Source organism: Pongo abelii, chromosome 12, assembly GCF_028885655.2.
Source record: "Pongo abelii isolate AG06213 chromosome 12, NHGRI_mPonAbe1-v2.0_pri, whole genome shotgun sequence".
Lineage (NCBI taxonomy): Eukaryota > Metazoa > Chordata > Mammalia > Primates > Hominidae > Pongo > Pongo abelii.
This window is the reverse complement of record NC_071997.2, coordinates 87,864,417-87,880,333: the sequence shown is the minus strand read 5'-3', so window position 1 is coordinate 87,880,333 and position 15,917 is coordinate 87,864,417. Positions and strand designations below refer to the sequence as shown.

General features: G+C 40.3%; 1 protein-coding gene across 5 annotated transcripts in view; it reads left to right on the top strand.

The window, feature by feature from the left end:
• CAMKMT (calmodulin-lysine N-methyltransferase) overlaps window positions 1-15,917 on the top strand; it is a 417,058-nt gene that overhangs the window by 305,941 nt on the left and 95,200 nt on the right. The window lies entirely within an intron of this gene.

Below are 15,917 nucleotides of genomic sequence, written 5' to 3'. Positions count from 1 at the left end.
GAAATGGCAGAGGTATGAAGTAGTCTTAATAGACGCATCCCAACTAAATTTCTTTGGGTTTCAGACAGGTGGTGGTAAAATAGACAAGGTCAAGAAGTGTGAACCACTATCTCCAGTGACAACATAACTCCTTGCTGGGCCCTGAGAATCTCCTTTATATCACATCAGACTTTTCATGGAAGATTAGATTATGCCTTCACCTAAAAAATAGCTTGCCGATATGAGTCTATATCTATCACCGTATGCAACCCTCATGATTTGGGACAGCTGCAATTATTGGGAAAGCTTTCTTCCCAACTTAATCAGAGACTAACAGATACTGTTGTCCCCACTATAGTACCTCATATGTTTGAAGACAGTTCCCATGTTTTACTCTTGGATCTGCATGAGCCTTCTCATCTCCAGCCTCAGCTCTGTTCTTCATCTGAAAATGTTGCCAGTCCCTTTCCTACCCTTGTTCTGTCTCCTGTTGTCCTGTTTCAGTTTTCAGTGTCCATCTTAAAAGTATGATGCCTAGAATGACACTCAGTGCTTCTGATGTTGAACGACCATAATAGAGGAGAGTGGGGCCAACTGCTTCCTTACTGCCATCATCTGCTAATGAAGCTGAAGATCTGGCTTCTTTGGCAGTTGTACCACAGGGACTTGTGCTGTATTTACTGTCAATGGAAATAGTGTCTTAGTCACATCGAACTATTAAGCTATATTTTCCTCATCCTGCATTTGTGCAATTGGACATGCACATTCAAAACTGAATCCATCGAAGTTTCACAAGAAAGTGTTCTTTTTTGTTTTCTGTTTTTGTCAGTGGAAATAACATTTTATTTAATTTTTTTATATATGAGGGTCTCACTTTGTCACCCAAGATGGAGTGCAGTGGTGCCATCATAGCTCACTGCTCAGGTGATCCTCTCACCTCAGCATCCTGAGTAGCTGGGACTACAGGTATGCATCACCATGCCAGGTTAAATTTTAATTTTTTTGTAGAGATGGGATTTTGCCATATTTCCCAGGCTGGTCTTGAACTCCTGGGTTCAAGCGACCTTCCTACCTCAGCCTCCCAAAGTGCTGGGATTACAGGTGTGAGCTATTGTTCCTGGCCTAACTTTTTATTTTAAATGTACAGGAAGGTTTCAAGAATAGTTCAAAAGATTCCTATATGTCATTTGCTTTATCATTCTCTAAATGAATAAATATAGATCAGATACACATATAAATAATTACATATAAGTTTTTTCTGGACAATTTGAGAGTAAATTGCAGATTATCATGCCTCTTTAAATATTTCAGTTTGTTTTTACCAAGAATAAGAATATTTTCTTAAACAGCCATGGTATAATTATAAAATCAGGAAATTTAACATTGGTATAATACCATTATCTAATCCATGATCCACACTCAAGTCTCACCAATTATCCCACTAAGGTCCTTTATAGTGTTTTTGGAAGTGGGAGGGGTTCCAGGTCCAAAATCCAATCTAGGATCATGCATTTCATTCATATACCTGCTAATTTCTCCACCTGAGAAGAGATGTTCTTATTCTTCAAAAATTGGATAGTAGCTGTGGGGATTACTCACTCATTTGTCCATAGCTTCTACATCATTGATTTGCAAACATTCAACTACCATCTTCAAGCAAAACCAAAACAAATAAATCAGTCTGTTCATCTTTGAGCTTCCGCTTCTGTGAAATCTTGTTTAGCATCTTGACTATGGACATTTCAATGTGGACATCAGAGAGCAATAACTTTTAAAAGGTTCATTATTCTCCACTCCAGTTCATTTTCAGAAGCTTTGCATTCAGCGAGCCTTTCTTCTCCTTCCTGCAGATGTGGCAAGGCTGTTAGATTGTCCTTTTGCCCTGAGGCTCCCATGTCAGTTATGCCCCGATGTCTATTCTCATGGGGTTTTAATTGCCTATAACATTTTATTGTTCACCCTCTTCAGCCTCCTAAACTCTATTTATTTCTCAAGGTACCATCTTGTTCATGAATCTTTCCATTCATTCATATAACAAATGGTCACCTTCTGTGTGGTAACATTGTTCTTAGGTGCTGGGAGTACAGCAGTGAGCAAACCACAAATAGTCTTGCCTTTTAACACTTACATTCTTATGGGGGAAGATAAATAAGATAAATAAAATTTATGGTAAGTGAGATGGTAATAAGTCTAAGGAGAAAAAAAAATAATCAAAAGAGATAAGGAGTGATGGGGGAGGTACAGTTTAAGTAGGGTGGCCAGGGAAGGTTGCTAAGTCATTACTGCAGCAAAGCCTCTGAACTCTGCTTTCTCTGAATTCTTCAGTCTGTAAGTAGTTAATCTCAATTAAACAATTGGGTTATAATTGTTTCATGATAATCTGTTTATTAAAAGCAGCAGAGTAGAAAGCACTTGGGTTCTGAAATTAGACATAAGTTTGAATATAGATTTAGTTGCCATGTAAACTTGGATAAAATATATAACCTAAGACTATACTTTTATGATCTATAAAATGAGGCTAATGATGCCTTATAGGTTTGTTAAGAGGATTAAATGAAATAGCAAAGATGTAGCATCTAACATTGCTTGGTACAAATGTTAGAAATTTAACAACTGTTAAATTTAACAAATGTTAGAAATCCTATTGTCTCCTCTATGTGGAATCCTGTTGTCTCCTCTTGGTGTCACCCACAGGAGCTAAGCTCAGTGCTGGGTATAGAATAGATGTGTAACAGACATGTTCAGTAATCAGTGTCCTATTATTGGCTCAGCTTTTATTTCATTAATTTAGTCACATGACATTTACTAGCACTTTCTGTATATAAGGTGCTATGAATATTAATACAACCCTAAGGTGTTTATAATTTAATAGAGGAAATAAAACAAATACATAAATTAAGCTAGAATGTAAAGATAAAAGTAAAGACAAATACAATAAGAGAGGCAGGCACAAATTGATATTGGTGTTCACATGAGATTGCCTCCTCAGTGGAGAGAAAGTTTTAAGAAGAGGTGACATTGGAACTGTGTCCTAAATTTCTGAAAGGGTTTTAAAGGAGATTTCAAAAAAAAAAAGAGCAGACAGAAAATGAGCAGAAACTAGTGGATGGAAAATAGCCTTCAGAATGCAAGAAACTGGCAGGTGGTTCAGTGTGGGTCACAGTGATTCTCAGGTCTGGCTGTAGAGTAGATACTGGAAGGGCCCTGTAAAAGATACTGCTATTCATTACCAACCCCCAGGAATTCTGATATAGTTGGTCTAGGATGGGACTTAAAGTTGGTGGGTGCAGCGCACCAGCATGGCACATGTATACATATGTAACTTACCTGCACATTGCGCACATGTACCATAAAACCTAAAGTATAATAATGATAATAATAATAATAATAATAAAAGAAAAATAAATAAATAAAATTTTATACCCTAAAAAAAAAAAAAAAAAAAGAAGAAAAAGTTCTCAAAGAGGTTTTTGTTTGTTTGTTTTTTGTTTTTGAGACTGAGTCTTGCTTTGTTGCCCAGGCTGGAGTGCAGTGGTGCGATCTCGGCTCACTACAACCTCCACCTCCCGGGTTCAAGCAATTCTCCTACCTCAGCCTCCTGAGTAGCTGGGATTACAGGCACCCACCACCACGCCTGGCTAATTTTTGTATTTTTGGTAGAGATGGGGTTTCACCATGTTGGCCATGTTGGTCTTGAACTCCTGACCTCAGGTGATTCACCCGCCTCAGCCTCCCAAAGTGCTGGGATTACAGGTGTGAGCCACCGTGCCCAGACTCAGAGAGGTTTTAATGTGCACCCATGGGCTGAGACCTCAGCCCACAGTATAGTATAGGGGAGAGGTTTAAGATCAGCCAAGAACCATATATTGAGGCCATATGGTAGAGGCCTTGTTTCAGATTAAGCAGTTTGATTTTAATTTAGGAAATCATTGCCCTTGAACCAGGCAATGATAGCTGGACCACTTCTGAACTTCCTGGATGGTTGATCAGATTTTTAAGGCATTTGTCCCTCAATGCTCCTGTCTTCATTGTATTACTGTGATTTGGGTACATTTCTTATATGCCCTATAAGCATACCAAAGGTGAAAAGGGGGTTGTACTCATCTTTCTGTCTTCTTCAGTACCTAATATTGTCTTACATTTGTATACCCTATAAGTGTTTGTTGAATGAGTGAATGAATTAGTCAAGGATCAGAGCTGCAATTCAATTGGGGTCCATACATCAAATCAGGAGACTGTTGCAATATGAGCACCTGGGTAAGAACACTGGCAGCAGGGATGGAGAGAAGACACCCATAATACCTGCTGCAGAAGAAGTGGTTCTATTTTGTCCTTTAAAGGTGGCCAAATCACTCACCCGTCAAAGTGGCTCAGAGTTAAAGCGGACTAGCAAAAACATGGAGATAATGAAAGAAATAGGCAAGCTATGTGAATTTAGGAGAAGATAGATTTTAAATCGTTTGCACTGAAACTTCAGAGATACATCCAGATTGAGCTGTTTCTCAGGCAGATGGAAATGTAGGTTTGATCTTCAGAAAGAGGTTAAGAGATTTACATTTATAACTTAAGCATAGATAAGGAAAAAATGAAATGTGAGGGAAAAAAATTGTTCGACCTGATTAGGCAGATGGAAAGTAGTGGTTCTGAGCAGAATTTCAGACAGTTTCATCAAGTCATTGATTTTCTAGAAAATAAATACTGTAATAATTTGGGGCTTTCTATTGTTCTTTACCTGAAACATAACTAAATCCTGCTTTTTCTTTATCAACATTTTCCCACTGCACTATCTATTCACAGCTTGATGAAAAAGTCCAGGACCCCCCGAGCCCTTTGGCCCCCAGAATGTGATAAGCAGCCTAAGCCCGGCCTGGTGTCCTTAACTTCTCCTCCTGCAAACAGGGTGAACAGATAGACCCCAAGATCTAAGTTCAGGAAGGAGAAGCTACCACGTTCTCCAGTCCAACTTTATTAGTAATAAAACTGAACTTGTATTTTGATCTCCTTTTGGCTCCTGGAATCTTTTTTTTTTTTTTTTTTTGAGACAGAGTCTGGCTCTGTCACCCAAGCTGGAATGCAGTGGCACAGTCTCGGCTCACTGAGCCTCCACCTCCTGGGTTCAAGGGATTCTCCTGCCTCAGCCTCCGAATAGCTGGGAGTACAGGCACGAGCCGCCATGCCCGGCTGATTTTTGTATTTTTAGTAAAGATGGGATTTCTCCATGTTGGCCGGGATGGTCTTGATCTCCTGACCTCGTGATCTGCCCACCTCGGCCTCCCAAAGTGCTGGGATTACAGGCGTGAGCTACTATGCCCAGCCATGTTCTTAATTTGTTAAGAATCTGTAGAGAAGGAGAAGTAACCAATTTGCCTACCCCCAAACCTTCTGCACTTATAAACCTTAAATCTTTGTACAGCAGTCTGGTCATATATTGAATCTAAAGATATAGTCATACTCATCTAGGGATTTGATAAAATGTTCTGAAATGGACATTTTAGCTGCAGGGAGGCAAAACCCCAGAGACCTTTGTATCAGCTTGTGTTCTTGGAAAGAGATCCTCCAATTCAGACCAACCATTGCTGGGAGTTTTAGGATCCAACAGTTCCCTAAGGGCCTTAGCTTCTAGCTAAAATCTCCTGACTAAATGGATTGATTTCCTATCTTCCCATAAGGGACTTTGTTGACTCATTCCATCCACCCCCTATTTACCTCTATCACCAGCAGATGATATCCCTATCCAGCTCTCTCCTGAGGACCCTGCTTCCCCCGCAGCCCTCTCAGCAGCTGAAGAGGTTTCTTTCATCTTTCCTGCTGTGGCTCCACGTTGCCACCTTCACACGTTTCTCCTGTCTCAAGAACTGTAGACCCTTTAAAGCACAAGTTGCTATTATCTGCTAATGTTTAAGACACTCCCTCTTATTTGCTGAAGATTTTAGAACTTGGCTCACTATCTTCCTCTTTGTCATTATTCTCAAAGTCTTCAACATCCACATAGATAGATCATCTATCTGTAGTTCGTTATTCCTCCCCTTTATCTCCATAGTTCTTTCCCTGCACACCTACCTACCCCCACAGTCATACCCCAGACCTTGTCATCACCAATAACCACACCACCTCTGCAATCTACAGGTCAAGCGTCCCATTCTCTGATCCCCAACTTCTTTTTCTACAGCTCAGGTACTGTGATAGCTCACTCCAACAGTGTTCATTTTGGACCTCCACTCCAACACCCTGTACATTTTTCATTGCCCATCACTCCCTCTTCCCTGCCTGCCTCAGGTTCTCATTTCTCTTCTTCCCTATTTATGTTCCATGCCCATGACTAGGTATTTCATCCTCAACACTCAGCCTCTATGCCCCTTCCTCTTTCACTTCAACAGTCAAGCTCTAATTAAACTCTGAGCCTGTCCCTGACCAGCTGACTGTGGCAATCAACCATGCTGAGTGGCTGTGGTTTGAATAATGACCACGGATCTCAAATCAGCATTTGAGAAATCCTGCTACATTTCCCTGGTAAATTTGTTCTTCAAACCCCTCCAATATCTCCTCTCCTATTATTCTCAGCTGATGACCTGGCTGATATTGCATTGAGGAAACAGAAGCAACTACACCAGAACTACTTCATTTCTCATCACTAGAGCCACCTTGTCCGCCTGTGTCTGTGTCGTGTCTCCTCCTTTCCTTTGGTAACAGTGAATGAATGGACCACCCTTGCTCCTCTCTAAGGCTAGGCATTCTTCTTATGCTTCAGACCCCAGCTCTCCTTGCCAGCTTAAGTATTTTGCTCCTAAAATTATTCCCTTTCCCTCATTACCAAATTCCTCTCTCTGCTGATTGACTCCTATCACCATAAAATCATATGGCAGTATCACTCATCTTCAGAAAAGGAAAGACAAGACCCTCTTGACTCCACAGTGCCCTCTAGCTGTCTTGTTTCTCTGCTCTTTTTCACAGCAAAGTACCTCGAGTTGTCTATGGTGTTCTATTGTCTCACCTCCAGTTCACTCTTATTGTTCTTTACTTTTTTTGAAAGACACCTACAAGACAGCATATATAATTCATAGAATATTACCAAGGTTTTTTACACCTTGTTCATCCTTTCCCAATAGTGTGCCCCTGCCTCCACTGCTTAAGTAACCACTCTCTTGAATTTTTGCCATCATTAACTTGCTTTTCTTTTCTTTTTGTTTTCTTTTTTTGAGACAGATTCTCGCTCTGTTGCCCAGGCTGGAGTACAGTGGTGTGATCTTGCCTCTCAGGTTGAAGCACTTCTTGTGCCCCAGCCTCCCAAGTAGCTGAGACTACAGGCACCCGCCACAAGGCCTGGCAAATTTTTTTGTATTTTAGTGGAGGCGGGGTTTCACCGTGTTGGCCAGGCTGGTCTTGAACTCCGGAGCTCAGGCAATCCACCCACTTCAGCCTCCCAAAGTGCTAGGATTGCAGGCGTGAGCCACTGTACCTGACCTGCACTTTTTTTTTTTTTTAAATAATTTTACAATATATGTATGTATCCCTAAATAATACATTTTTGTTTTGCATGTTTTGGACTCATCCATATGGAATCTTATTATATATTCTTCTATGACTTGCTTATGTTCCTCACCTTTAGATTTTTAAAAAATTCATATTGTGTATAATTCATTTTCACTGCAGTATAGTATTCTTCTGTATGATATTACCGTTTATTTTTCCATTGTATTGTTGATGGACACTTGGGTCACTTCTGGATTTTTTGCCATTACAGACAAAGCTACTATGGATATCCTCATACTTGGCTCCTAGCACATGTGTGCAAAAATTTCTGTAGGGCATATACTGAGGAGCGGAATTAGTGGGTTGCCTTTACTTGACGTTACCTAATTATCCTCTGAAGTGTTGTATCAATTTATACCAATATAAGCACTGGATGAAAGCTCCCGTTCCACCATATGTTTGTCAAAACTTGGTGCTATCTGACTTTTAAAAATTTTGCTAGTCTATTAGTTAAGTAATGGCATCTCATTATGTTTTTTTTTTTCTTTCTTTTTCTTCAGACAGGGTCTTGCTCTGTCACCCAGGCTGGAGTGCAGTGGCACAATCCCGGCTCACTGCAGCCTCAACTGCCTGGGCTTAGGTGATCCTCCCACCTCAGCCTCCCAAGTAGCTGGGACTACAGGTGTATGCCACCACATCTGGCTAATTTTTGTATTTTTTGTAGAGACGAGGTTTCACCATATTGCCCAGGTTCGTCTCAAACTCCTAGGCTCAAGTGATCTGCTCACCTCAGCCTCTCAAAGTGCCAGGATTACAGGTGTGAGTCACTGCTCCTGGCTCATTATGGTTTTAATCTGTATTCCCCTATTTACTAATCAGCTACTTTTCAATAATTATAGGCTTTCATGTTTTCTGTCTTGTGAAATGCCTATTTGTATTTTTGGCCCATTTTTCTACTGGGTTAATTGTCTTTCCCTTATTGATTTGTAAGAATGTCTTATATATTCTGAACACTAATCCTTGATCAGTTATGTGTTACAATTATCTTCTCCTAGTTTTTAGCTTGTCTGTTTACTGTTGTTATGGTGCCTTAATGAACAGAAATTTCTTGAACTATAAGAAATTGCTTGTATGTGATCATTTTGACTTACACAAACTATTCCATGTGGTTCCTGGAGAGCTCATTAAAACACAGACTGGGCTGGGTGTGGTGGCTCCACCTATAATCTCAATACTTTTGGAGGCTGAGGCAGGAGGATCACTTGACACCAGGAGTTCAAGACCAGCCTGGTCAACATAGGGAGACCCCAACTCTACAAAAATCACTGGAGTGCAGTGATTGCACCACTGCACTCCAGACTGGGCAGCAGAGTGAGACCTTCTCTCTAAAAATAATAATAAAAATTAGTTGGGCATGCTGGTGCATACCTATGGTCCTAGCCACACAGGAGGCTGAGGTGGGAGGATCAGTTGAGCCCCAGTGTTCGAGGCTGTAGTGAACTATGATCATGCTACGATGATGCCACTACACTGCAGCCTGGGTGGCAGTGAGACCCTGTCTCTAAAAAATAAATAAATAAATAAATGATAAAAATTAAAAAACACAGATTGCTGGACCCCACCTCCAGAGTTTCTGATTCGTTAGGTCTGGGATGGCGCCTTAAAATTTGCATTTCTAGAAAGTCCCTAGGTTATGCTGCTGATCCAGGAACCACACTTTAAGAAACCCTGCCTCAGCCAGGTCTGTCTTCTGAACATCTTTCGCCAATCCTCTCTCCATGGTTCCTTAGAGATTACACTCTATTGCCTAAAATATAATCCACCTCTTCTGCTCTTGACCTATCAAATTTTGGGCCCTGGGTCACCTTAATTGACTTTTTACCAGGCCTTGTCAATCCTGGGTACAGATAGCTAGTTGCCTAAGGAATGCTTGCAATATTAATAAATGCTGCCTTTTTGTTCAAAGTTAACAGGTAGCTTTTAGAATGGCCTAGTATTATTGATTAGCTGACTTTGTAGTCTCCTTTAGGAGTATAAGTGTACTGAAGTTATTCTGATACAACGTTAAGTCATAAATCAAACTCATTGTCCTGCCATGCTCCAGTACCTAGTCTCCTTCCCCAACATCCTACCCCCTTTTTTCCTTCAAAATTGCACTTCAGATCTGCATCCTTTCCTGTCATCAGTTAGTCCCCTACATCCCCAGTCCTATTTGTGATACCCATGTATTTTTCTGGGACGTGAATAACAACCTCAAACATCTTAATAATAAAGCCTCAGATGGGTAACAAGAATACACTGTAAAAATTAAATTACAATATTTAAGCCTTCCTTGTAATTTATTTAGAGCCAGGTTTCCCAGCAGTGACACTGATGGCCTTCTGGGCGGATGACTCTTTGTTGTCTGGGCCTGCCCGGTGCACTGAGGGTGTTCAGCAGCAGCAGTGGCCTCCAATCACCATGCCAGTGGCACTCTACCCTCACCCCGTGTGGCCACCCCAAATGTCCTTTGAGGGCAAAAACCTCCTCTGGTTGAGAACCACTGATTTAGAGACATCTCATGCCTTATTTGAATTTTCAGGGATTTTTTTGGTGTGAAATATTGTCAGCTGGTTTGGGCCTTTTAAAATTTCAACTCCCCAAGCCCTTTTAATCTTCTCCATTTCTTTTTTATCATATATTTCTCTTTGTTTCTGGCTAAAAGAGGGCATTGTATTTTCATGATTTTTTTTTAAACCAATTCTCAACCACATTTCTCCAAGACAAAGGGCAGCTCTCACCAAACACACAGAAGCAGACCCTAGGACACACTTCAGATTATTTTCCTGCCCTTCCTGCAAGTATTACTCTCACCATAGGATGGTGGTAGTTACTGTGATTAATATACTTTTAACTGTAATGCGATTATAGAAAATCATGCCAAAATTGCTAGAGCTAAAACTTGACCTGCCCTGACAGGATGATGAAAACTCAATACCATTCTCCCTGACCCTCCCCACCCGCCTCACTCCCCAAATAGTCTTGCTTCTTAATGAGTAAGAGTAGTTTAAGCTGCAATTATTTCCTCTTACACTGACTGTCCTTTTCACCCTGATTACTCTTTGGATGTATAATGGGGAGATAGCTGCTTGCAGACTAGCAAGGAGGTCTGGTGAATGGCAGCAATACATACTTACTCGGGAAGAGTGCATTCCACTCTCAGAACAACCTGCCCAAACTGAATGCGGCTCACAAGTGGAGTGGGCAGAGCTTTTTACAATTTCAATTTGAAATGCCACTTTTCTAGTTTTCGTGGGTAAAATAGTAAATAATTTTGTGGGTTTTTTTTTTTTCAGCTGCTCTTCGTTTGACATTTGCTGAGCCCCTCTTGAATTTACTTTTGCAGAACAAGACCATTTGTACCCCAACCATTTGTACCATTAGGCCACTGCTCCTTTTTAGTTGCATTTAGGAACCTTCTCCAATTCAGTCTCTTTCTACATGAGCAGAGCACCTATTCATTCAAAGGGAACACCATGACACAGCCAGAGACTATGCCTCAGGAGTGTAAAGAGCTTTGTGTCTGCTTCCCAGTTTCAGAAACTCAGAGTTGCTTATTTACCAGATACCAACCAAGCTCTGGGTACCAGGCACTTTTGTACATTTCTAGTTTTGTCTTAGCTGAGATAAATACCAACTACCCTGAACTGCTGTAAGATGTACAAGTACCTTATTAATCATCAAAAAAAAAAAAAAAGCCTAAGCAATAACAATGTTTTATATTAGTTTGAGGGTTAGATGAATTCTATTTTTAGCTATATTTTTCTAGGTAGCAGTTCTTATAAACAGACATTTCATAACCACTAATCAAAATAAGTCAATGCCTTGGTTATCTGTAATTTTCTCTTACAACAACTTTAGACACTGGAATAGCACTGAAATAAGGAGTAATGATCTTAATTGTGTATTTCTTGGTAAATGACAGAATTCCTCCATATATATGATTTTGTTTGATTTTTTTAATTGGCACTATGGGCAAGGGAAGAAACTTTGGGGCAATGAATGGTTTTAAAAACATAGGCTGGGCAAAGTGGCTCATGCCTGTAATCCCAGCATTTTGGGAGGCTGAGATGGGAGGATTGCTGGAGGCCAGGAGTTTGCAATCACCCTGGTCAATATAAGGAGACCCCATCTCTACAAAAATTTCAAAAAGTCAGCAGGGTATGGTGGCATGTACCTGTGGGTCCAGCTACTTGGGAGGCTGAGGTGGGAGGATCATTTGAGCTTCAGAGGTCAAGGCTGCAGTGAGCCATGATTGCACGCCACTGCACTCCAGCCTGGGGGACAGAATGAGACCCTGTTTAAAAAAAAAGAGAGAGAGAGAGAAAGAGAAAGAGAGAGAGAGAGAAAGGAAGGAAGGAAGGAAGGAAGGAAGGAAGGAAGGAAGAAATCTATACACCCAAAAACCTAAACATCATCCCTGACGAGTGTGACCAGCTTGCTTATCAAAAGGCAAAGAGGGGTTCTCATTTGGTGGCGGTAGCTATCTAAACCAAGGCACTTGCTGCAAAACCCAGAAACATGGGAAAATGACAAATAAAGGAGCCAAGCAAAATAAGCATTAAGGAAAGGGGGAAGAAGAAAATATGAAGACTGCAGGACAAAGAAGGGAGATGATTCAAAGAGAAGTGAAGATTTCAACGCTGATGTGAGAAAGTGACAGCATAAGTTACAAAGAATTTGGGAAAGATTAAATACTTCTTCAGGGTGGGAACAAACAGCTGAGCATAATGGAACAGTCTTTTAGGACACCCAGCCCTCAGAGCTCCAGACACCTCACTTCATACCAGTTTATCCCAGTAACTGCTCTTCACAGCAAATCTCCTTCTTGAGGAAGAAAAGTTTGAATCATGTTTGCTATTTTCATGCACCAAAACCTTCAAAATTACCTAAAGAAAAAAAGAAGTTTGCTTAATTTTCCCTGTAATGAAAGTCTGTGTGGAATCACTCACTGTCTGACAGGGCTCACTAAATTTGATGTTCCTGTCCTGGATTTATCAGGATACCTCATTACTTCATCATGCTATATGTAAGAGTTAACTAGAATATAGTCAACTCATTATTGTTTGAATGATGTAAGAAGGAAAGGTTGATAATCCAAAAGGGTATGCAACCGCCTGTGATTTATACTTGGTTATTTACATTTGTATTTTGATATTATAAACTTGCGCCTTTGTATTGTAACAATCTGTTAACCCATCTGTCTCCTCCACTAGACTATCAGCATCTTGACTGCAGGGACCATCTTAGTTTCCAAAACCTAGAGCACAGTCTCTGGCACATAGCTGGGGTTCAAAAAATGTTAAATAAATGAAGAAAAAGATGTATCTGATCTGAGAAATCACTGCAAACAAAGTAATGCCTCCACACAATGAAAACACTCGGTAACACCTGGAAAGCTTAACTGCTTGTCTCTCAGACTGCTGCGAAGCCCCCAACCTCAACCGAAGTGCCCTACTGTAAATCTTCTCCCAGAATAACGGAAGTGGTTAAGTGTTCAGGTGTCAAAATGCTACCCTGCTGGGCTGCAGGCCGCATACAAAGTTATATTACATTGAGTTTGAAATGCTAACAAAGCAAGTAATTAAGCTGAGTAAGTGCTAACTTGCTTGAAAGCAAGATTTGAAGCTGATAAACCAAAATGCTGATAATTAAGAGTTGATTATACAGCTTTGTTGTTTCTCTACCCTGCTAATAGCCTCTCATTCTTGGCATGTAATGATTTCTTCCCCACAAGGAAAAAAAAAACACACACACAAAACTATCAATCTTCTCCTCCTGTCTCCCATCCTGAATAAGGTGTGACTCCCTCCTTTCTTAAGCTAAATCCTCTCCCTGTGGTCTTGATCCTTCTCTCTCTCTTCTATCTATTGCATCTTTTACCTCTCCCTCTCCACGAATTTCTTCTTTTCTGTTTGCAAACATGCTCAGGATTTACCAACCTTAAGGGGGGGGAAAAAAGGCAAGCCAGCAAATGATAGTAGGAGAATCTTCCCTTACTCTACATTCCCTTAATTCTCTCCCATCTTTCTCCTCTGTATCCCCTAACCTCTTGGAAAAGGAAATCTGTGTTCCTTGCCTCCTCAACTTGATAGCTGATTGCTTTTTATTCCCTTAAACACTTCTCCTGGTTTCAGCACTCTAATGAAGCTCTTTCAGAAGCTATAAATAATTCTTAATTGTCAGATTCTGGAATCTTTATTTTCTTCATCTCTGCAATCTTTCACATGGTTGACCTGCCTCTTTGGTAGAACTATGCCCTTTTATGACTTCCATGATATTTTTACCTTTCTGGTTTTCTTCTTCCTTCTCTTATTGCTCTCCTCACCCTCCCTGTTCTCCTTCTTTCTTTTCCTTCTTCCTTTCTGGTAAGAGAGGAAAAGAAACTAATATTTACTGATATACAAGACAAATTATATGTCAGATATTGTGCCAAGTTTTCAAACGTCTTTTATTCTCACATCAACCCTAGGATATAGATATTCTTCTCTCCATTTTAGAAATTAATTATTTTTAATTGTGGTAAAATACACATAATATAAAATTTACCATTAGCATCATTTTAAGTGTACAGTTCAATGGTATTAATTATATTCACATCATTGTGCAACCATTACCGCCATCAATTTCCAGAGGTCTTTTCATTTTCCCAAACTGAAACTCTGTCTCCATTAAACAATAGTTCTCCATTCTCCCCTCCCCCAGCCCTTGGCAACCATCATTCTGCTTTCTTTCTTTGTGAATTTGACCACTCTGTGTACCACAAATAAGTAAAATTGTACAGTATTTGTCTTTTTGTGGCTAGCTTGTTTTACTTAGCATGATGTCCCCCAAGGTTCATCCATGTTGTAACATGTGCCAGAATTTCTTTCCTTTTTAAGGCCGAATAATATTCTATTGCATATACATACCACATTTTGTTTATCCACTCAACTTTCAATCATCCGCATATAAATGGTGAAACTGTGGCTCAGACTAGTGCAGTAAACTCATTGAGGTTGCACAGCTTTTCCCTATGGGGAAGCATTCTTCTAAATTCTATCCTTAGTCTTATTTCCTCTTTCCCTCTCTCGCTCTCTCTCTCTTCCCTCTCTTTGCTGATCTGCTCCCATATTTTTAATTTTAATCTCCATCCATGTGGGTGTTTCTTAAATGTATATCTCAAATTTATCCTTGGTACTGAATCTAGTTCCATATTTCCAGTAGATCCAACCAGAATATTCCCATATTGCTTTCAATTCACTATGTATAAAACCCAAGTGCATCATCATCTGATCCTCAAACCAGGCTTGACTTTCTCACACTCCTATTGTTGTTAATGGCACCACAAATTTCCCAGTCATCTGGACCCTAAACCTCTGAGTCATCCTTAAGCCTCTTTCTCCACATCTCCCAAATTCCGTAAATCCTAAAGTCAGTCTTGTCAGTTGGGTCCCCCTAATCATCTTCATGCCCATTCCAGCCTTGCTGTGCCTGCAGAAGGGGTCCTACAGTCTAGTGGGTCTAAGAGCTTGGGTTGGGCTTAAGTCCCAGCTCAGCCACTCACTGGCATGGAGAGGACGGAAGGTGTTTGGCTAGTCACCTGACCTCACTGAGCCTCAGCTTCCTCATCTGAGAGAGAGAACCTAATGAGCAAGGTATATTGATCATTAAATGAAATAGTATTTATGAATAGTTCAGCACAATGCCCAGCGTTTAGTAGATGCTAAGTAAATGGTTATTCTTTCTTCTTTTTTAAAAAATTCTGTCGTCCTGCTTCTAATTCACTAGCCTTCTTCCCTCATAAGGATTTTTTTTCTCTCCCTCAGAATTCTCTGCAGGAAACAAACCACTGTATTTTAGCATTATGTTTTATATTACAGTGCCCTTGATTCTTTATACGAATCAGAGGATAGTGACTGTGTTGACCCTTTACATTTGTGTTTCAACAATCCTGAAGGGAATTTTCATCTCCCGAACTGCTTTATCAATATTGTGTTATAAACAACAATTGTGACCTACAAAATTTATTGATCCCAACCTCATTTTTTAAAGAACTGCTATAAAGTCAGTGGAATAGCATTTTCATGATTAAGAGCAGTCAGAGGGATTAATGGAGAGGCAGCATGAGCTTATTCCTAACTTTGAGTGTGCCAGGAGTTTTAACAGGGATAACAGGAGTCACCAAACATCTCTTCCCTGTCCCTTGTATTATTTTGCAAGAACATAGGCAAACTTGTGCATTTTTCAGCAGAAGGGACATCTGGGTAGAAGATTGCATTCAGTTTGTGGAGTAAGGGCATGCAAGCAATTAAATCCCAACTTCCTCATCAGCGATCTGTACTCAGGAGAGCTGTCCAGAGTAGCCAGGCCACATCCAGCCACACTGGAGATAGGAATTCCATGTATATGGTGAAACCCTATCTCTACTAAAAATACAAAAATTAGCT